Raw genomic sequence first — 7,980 nt, forward strand, 5'->3', positions numbered from 1 at the left:
ATCTTTCTTAGTAGCTTTATTTAGTTTACGGAAATCAATTACCATCCTATAACTTGTAATAATTCTTTGCGGAATCAATTCATCTTTATCATTAGGAACAACAGTAATACCCCCTTCTTAGGAACGCAATGGACAGGGCTTACCCATTCACTATCAGCAACGGGATAAATTATACCTGCCTCAAGGAGCTTTAGTATCTCCTTTCTTACCACTTCTTTCATCTTAGGATTCAATCGTCGTTGATGATCTCTAACTGGTTTGGCATCTTTCTCCAATTTAATTTTGTGTTGGCATAGAGTGGGACTAATGCCCTTAAGATCATCCAGAGTATATCCAATAGCAGCACGGTGCTTCTTCAGAGTTTTCAATAATCTTTCCTCTTCCTGCTCTGAAAGGTTAGCACTAATAATAACAGGATATATCTTCTTTTCATCAATATAAGCATATTTAAGATTATCGGGTAAAGGTTTGAGCTCAAACACGGGATCACCCTTGGGTGGAGGGGGATCCCCTAAGATTTCAACAGGTAGGTTGTGTTTCAGAATAGGACCCTGTTGAAGGAATACTTCATCTATTTCCCTTCTTTCATTCATAAACATATCATTTTCATGGTCTAGCAAATATTGTTCTAACGGATCAGTAGGAGGTACGGCAACAGAAGCAAGACCAATAATTTCATCCTTACTAGGCAAATCTTTATCACGGGGTTGTCTACGAAATTTAGCAAAATTAAACTCATGTTCATATCCTCCAAGCCAACAGTAAAAATATCTTTATTGCAATCTATCTTAGCATTCACAGTATTCAAGAAGGGTCTGCCAAATATAATGGGACAAAAGCTATCTTGTGGAGAACCAAGAACAAGAAAATCAGCAGGGTATTTAACTTTCCCACACAAGACTTCAACATCTCTAACAATCCCAACTGGTGAAATTGTATCACTATTGGCAAGTTTAATAGTAACATCAATATCTTCCATTTCAGCGGGTGCAATATCATGCATAATTTCTTAATATAAGTCATGAGGTATAGCACTAGCACTAGCACCCATATCACATAAGCCATGATAACAATGATCTCCTATTTCAACAGAAATAACAGGCATGCCTACAACAGGTCTATGTATCTTAGCATCGGGTTTAGCAATATTAGCTGTTTCACCACGGAAGTAAATAACATGCCCATCTATATTATCATCCAAGAGATCTTTAACCATAGCAATACTAGGTTCAACTTTAATTTGCTCAGGAGGTGTATATGTCCTAGTATTACTTTTACGAATCATAGTTGAAGCTCTAGCATGATCCTTTATTCTAGCAGGATAAGGTGGTTTCTCAACATAAGTAGTAGGAACAATAGGATCGTTATAAGTAATAGTCTTTTCTTCAACTGTAATAGGTGCAACTACTTTTACTTCAGTGGGCGGATTATATTTAAACCACTTCTCCTTAGGGAGATCAACGTGAGCAGCAAAAGATTCACAAAAAGAAGCTACTATCTCAGAGTCAAGTCCATATTAGCGCTAAATCCACGAAAAGCATCGGTATCCATAAAAAATTTAACACAATGAAACTTAGGTGTCATACCTGACTCCTTACCATCGTCGGAACCCCAGTCTTCAGAGTTGCGTTTAATTCTTTCCAATAAATCCCACTTGAATTCAGTAGTCTTCAGCATATAGGAACCAGCACAGGAAGTATCGAGCATGGTGCGATTGTTGTCAGAAAGCCGAGCATAAAATTTTTGAATAATCATTTCTCTTGAGAGCTCATGATTGGGGCATGAATATAACATTGACTTAAGCCTCCCCCAAGCTTGAGCGATGCTTTCTCCTTCGCGAGGCCAGAAATTATATATGTAATTACGATCACGATGAACAAGATGCATAGGATAGAACTTCTGGTGAAATTCCAATTTCAATCGTTTATAGTTCCAAGATCCCGTATCATCACATAGCCTATACCATGTCAATGCATCTCCCTTCAAAGATAAAGGGAAGACCTTCCTCTTAACAAAATCATCGGGAATACCTGCAAGCTTAAATAATCCACAAACTTCATCCACAAAGATAAGGTGTAAATCGGGATGCAATGTTCCATCTCCTGCAAAGGGATTAGCTAGCAGTTTCTCTATCATGCCCGAAGGAATCTCAAAGTGAACATTTTCTATAGGTCCAGAAGGTTGAGGAGCAATTCTTTGCTCTACTGGTCGGGGCGAAGATGCCCCGAACAAGACCCTCAAAGGATTAGTTTCCATAGTAACAAGTGACAGAAAATTTCAGCACACTATATAAATGTTTCCTTACCAAGTTCGACTCACCAAAGGCGCTTCACTCCCAGGCAACGGCGCCAGAAAAGAGTCTTGATGACCCACAAGTATAGGGGATCTATCGTAGTCCTTTCTATAAGTAAGAGTGTCGAACCCAACGAGGAGCAGAAGGAAATGACAAGCGGTTTTCAGTAAGGTTTTCTCTGCAAGCACTGAAATTGTAGGTAATAGATAGTTTTGTGATAAGATAATTTGTAACGGGTAACAAGCAATGAAAGTAAATAAAGTGCAGCAAGGTGGCCCAATCTTTTTTGTAGAAAAGGACAAGCCTGGACAAAGTCTTATAATGAGAAAAGCGCTCCCGAGGACACATGGGAATTATCGTCAAGCTAGTTTCATCATGTTCATATCATTCGCGTTCGTTACTTTGATAATTTGATATGTGGGTGGACCGGTGCTTGGGTACTGCCCTTCCTTGGACAAGCATCCCACTTATGATTAACCCCTATTGCAAGCATCCGCAACTACAAAAGAAGTATTAAGGTAAACCTAACCATAGCATTAAACTAGTGGATCCAAATCAGCCCCTTACGAAGCAACGCATAAACTAGGGTTTAAGCTTCTGTCACTCTAGCAACCCATCATCTACTTATTACTTCCCAATTCCTTCCTCTAGGCCCAAATAATGGTGAAGTGTCATGTAGTCGACGTTCACATAACACCACTAGAGGAGAGACAACATACATCTCGTCTAAATATCGAACGAATACCAAATTCACATGACTACTAATAGCAAGACTTCACCCATGTCCTCACGAACAAACGTAACTACTCACAAAGCATATTCATGTTCATGATCAGAGGAGTATTAATATGCATTAAGGATCTGAACATATTGTTGGAAATATGCCCTAGAGGCAACAATAAATGGTTATTATTATATTTCTTTGTTCATGGTAATTGTCTATTGTTCATGCTATAATTGTATTGTCCGGAAATCGTAATACATGTGTGAATACATAGACCACAACCTGTCCCTAGTAAGCCTCTAGTTGACTAGCTCGTTGATCAACAGATAGTCATGGTTTCCTGACTATGGACATTGGATGTCATTGATAACGGGATCACATCATTAGGAGAATGATGTGATGGACAAGACCCAACTTAAGCATAGCATAAAAGATCGTGTAGTTTCGTTTGCTAGAGCTTTTCCAATGTCAAGTATCTTTTCCTTAGACCATGAGATCGTGCAACTCCCGGATACCGTAGGAGTGCTTTGGGTGTGCCAAACGTCACAACGTAACTGGGTGACTATAAAGGTGCATTACGGGTATCTCCGAAAGTGTCTGTTGGGTTGGCACGGATCGAGACTAGGATTTGTCACTCCGTGTGACGGAGAGGTATCTCTGGGCCCACTCGGTAATGCATCATCATAATGAGCTCAATGTGACTAAGGCGTTAGTCACGGGATCATGCATTGCGGTACGAGTAAAGAGACTTGCCGGTAACGAGATTGAAAAAGGTATTGGGATACCGACGATCGAATCTCGGGCAAGTAACATACCGATTGACAAAGGGAATTGCATACGGATTGATTGAATCCTCAACACCGTGGTTCATCCGATGATATCATCGTGGAACATGTGGGAGCCAACATGGGTATCCAGATCCCGCTGTTGGTTATTGACCGGAGAGGCGTCTCGGTCATGTCTGCATGTCTCCCGAACCCGTAGGGTCTACACACTTAAGGTCCGGTGACGCTAGGGTTGTAGAGATATATGTATGCGGAAACCCGAAAGTTGTTCGGAGTCCCGGATGAGATCCCGGACGTCACGAGAGGTTCCGGAATGGTCCGGAGGTGAAGAATTATATATAGGAAGTCAAGTTTCGGCCACCGGGAGAGTTTCGGGGGTTACCGGTATTGTACCGGGACCACCGGAAGGGTCCCGGGGGTCCACCGGGTGGGGCCACCTGTCCCGGAGGGCCCCGTGGGCTAAAAGTGGAAGGGAACCAGCCCCTAGTGGGCTGGGGCGCCCCCCTTGGGCCTCCCCCCATGCGCCTAGGGTTGGAAACCCTAGGGGGGGAGCTTCCCCCTTGCCTTGGGGGGCAAGGCAACCCCTTCCCCCCTTGGCCGCCGCCCACCCCTTGGAGATCCCATCTCCCAGGGCTGGCGCACCCCCCCAGGGGCCTATATAAAGGGGGGAGGGAGGGCAGCAAACTACAGCCTTGGGCGCCTCCCTCCTCCCCTGCAACACCTCTCTCTCTCTCGCAGAAGCTCGGCAAAGCCCTGCCGGAGATCCGCTACATCCACCACCACGCCGTCGTGCTGTTGGATCTCCATCAACCTCTCCTTCCCCCTTGCTGGATCAAGAAGGAGGAGACGTCGCTGCATCGTACGTGTGTTGAACGCGGAGGTGCCGTCCGTTCGGCACTCGGTCATCGGTGATTTGGATCACGGCGAGTACGACTCCATCATCCACGTTCATTGGAACGCTTCCGCTCGCAATCTACAAGGGTATGTAGATGCACTCCCTTCCCCTCGTTGCTAGTACACTCCATAGATGCATCTTGGTGAGCGTAGGAAAATTTTAAATTATGCTACGATTCCCATCAGTGGTATCAGAGCCAGGTTTATGCGTAGTTACTATGCACGAGTAGAACACAAAGAAGTTGTGGGCGTTGAGGTTGCCAATTCTTCTTGCCGCTACTAGTCTTTTCTTGTTTCGGCGGCATTGTAGGATGAAGCGGCCCGGACCGACCTTACACGTACACTTACGTGAGACAGGTTCCACCGACTGACATGCACTAGATGCATAAGGTGGCCAGCGGGTGTCTGTCTCTCCTACTTTAGTCGGAACGGATTCGATGAAAAGGGTCCTTATGAAGGGTAAATAGAAATTGGCAAATCACGTTGTGGTCATACGTAGGTAAGAAACGTTCTTGCTAGAAACCTACAAACCACGTAAAAACTTGCAACAACAATTAGAGGACGTCTAACTTGTTTTTGCAGCAAGTGCTATGTGATATTATATGGCCAGAAGATGTGATGAATGATATATGTGATGTATGAGATTGATCATATTCTTGTAATAGGAATCACGACTTGCATGTCGATGAGTATGACAACCGACAGGAGCCATAGGAGTTGTCTTTATTATTTTGCATGACCTACGTGTCATTGAATAAACGCCATGTAAATTACTTTACTTTATTGCTAAACGCGTTAGCCATAGAAGTATAAGTAACCGTTGGCGTGACAACTTCATGAAGACACAATGATGGAGATCATGATGATGGAGATCATGGTGTCATGCCGGTGACGAAGATGATCATGGTGCCCCGAAGATGGAGATCAAAGGAGCATGATGATATTGGCCATATCATGTCACTATTTGATTGCATGTGATGTTTATCATGTTTTTGCATCTTATTTGCTTAGAACGACGGTAGCAAGTAGGATGATCCCTTATAATAATTTCAAGAAAGTGTTCACCCTAACTGTGCACCGTTGCGAAGGTTCGTTGTTTCGAAGCACCACGTGATGATCGGGTGTGATAGATTCTAACGTTCGAATACAACGGGTGTTGACGAGCCTAGCATGTACAAACATGGCCTCGGAACACACGCAATACACTTAGGTTGACTTGACGAGCCTAGCATGTACAGACATGGCCTCGGAACACGGAGGACCGAAAGGTCGAGCATGAGTCGTATAGAAGATACGATCAACATGGAGATGTTCACCGATCTTGACTAGTCCGTCTCACCTGATGATCGGACACAGCCTAGTTAAACTCGGATCATGTTTCACTTAGATGACTAGAGGGATGTCTATCTGAGTGGGAGTTCATTAAATAATTTGATTAGATGAACTCAATTATCATGAACTTAGTCTAAAATCTTTACACTATGTCTTGTAGATCGAATGGCCAACGTTGTCCTCAATTTCAACGCGTTCCTAGAGAAAACCAAGCTGAAAGATGATGGCAGCAACTATACGGACTGGGTCCGGAACCTGAGGCTCATCCTTATAGTAGCCAAGAAAGATTATGTCTTAGAAGCACCGCTAGGTGATGCACCAATCCCACAGAACCAATACGTTATGAACGCTTGGCAATCACGTGCTGATGATTACTCCCTCGTTCAGTGCGGCATGCTTTACAGCTTAGAGCCGGGTCTCCAAAAGCGTTTTGAGAAACATGGAGCATATGAGATGTTCGAGGAGCTGAAACTGGTTTTTCAAGCTCATGCCCGGGTCGAGAGATATGATGTCTCCGACAAGTTCTTCAGCTGTAAAATGGAGGAGAACAGTTCTGTTAGTGAGCACATACTCAGAATGTCTGGGTTGCATAACCGCTTGTCTCAGCTGGGAGTTAATCTCCTGGATGACGCGGTCATTGACAGAATCCTCCAGTCGCTTCCACCAAGCTACAAGAGCTTTGTGATGAACTACCATATGCAGGGGATGGAAAAGACCATTCCCGAGGTATATTCAATGTTGAAATCAGCGGAAGGGGAGATCAGAAAAGAACATCAAGTGTTGATGGTGAATAAAACCACCAAGTTCAAGAAGGGCAAGGGTAAGAAGAACTTCAAGAAGGACGGCAAGGGAGTTGCCGCGCCCGGTAAACCAGTTACAAGGAAGAAGTCGAAGAATGGAGCCAAGCCCGGGACTGAGTGCTTTTATTGCAAGGGAAGTGGTCACTGGAAGCGGAACTGCCCCAAATATTTAGCGGACAAGAAGAAGGCCGGCAACACCCAAGGTATATGTGATATACAAGTAATTGATGTGTACCTTACCAGTACTCATAGTAGCTCCTGGGTATTTGATACCAGTGCGGTTGCTCACATTTGTAACTCAAAGCAGGAACTATGGAATAAACGGAGACTGGCAAAGGACGAGGTGACGATGCGCGTCGGGAATGGTTCCAAGGTCGATGTGATCGCCGTCGGCACGCTACCTCTGCATCTACCCACGGGATTAGTTTTAAACCTCAATAATTGTTATTTAGTGCCAGCTTTGAGCATGAACATTGTATCTGGATCTCGTTTAATTCGAGATGGCTACTCATTTAAATCCGAGAATAATGGTTGTTCTATTTATTTGAGAGATATGTTTTATGGTCATGCCCCGCTGGTCAATGGTTTATTTTTGATGAATCTCGAACGTGATGTTACACATGTTCATAGTGTGAATACCAAAAGATGTAAAGTTGATAACGATAGTCCCACATACTTGTGGCACTGCCGCCTTGGTCACATTGGTGTCAAGCGCATGAAGAAGCTCCATGCAGATGGACTTTTGGAGTCTCTTGATTACGAATCATTTGACACGTGCGAACCATGCCTCATGGGTAAGATGACCAAGACTCCGTTCTCCGGAACAATGGAGCGAGCAACCAACTTATTGGAAATCATACATACCGATGTGTGTGGTCCAATGAGTGTTGAGGCTCGCGGAGGATATCGTTATGTTCTCACTCTCACTGATGATTTAAGTAGATATGGATATGTCTACCTGATGAAACACAAGTCTGAAACCTTTGAAAAGTTCAAAGAATTTCAGAGTGAGGTTGAGAATCAACGTGACAGGAGAATAAAATTCCTACGATCAGATCATGGTGGAGAATATTTAAGTCACGAGTTTGGTGCACACTTAACGAAATGTGGAATAGTTTCACAACTCACGCCGCCTGGAACACCTCAGAGAAA

This window comes from Triticum aestivum, chromosome 3D (assembly GCF_018294505.1).
Source record: "Triticum aestivum cultivar Chinese Spring chromosome 3D, IWGSC CS RefSeq v2.1, whole genome shotgun sequence".
NCBI lineage: Eukaryota > Viridiplantae > Streptophyta > Magnoliopsida > Poales > Poaceae > Triticum > Triticum aestivum.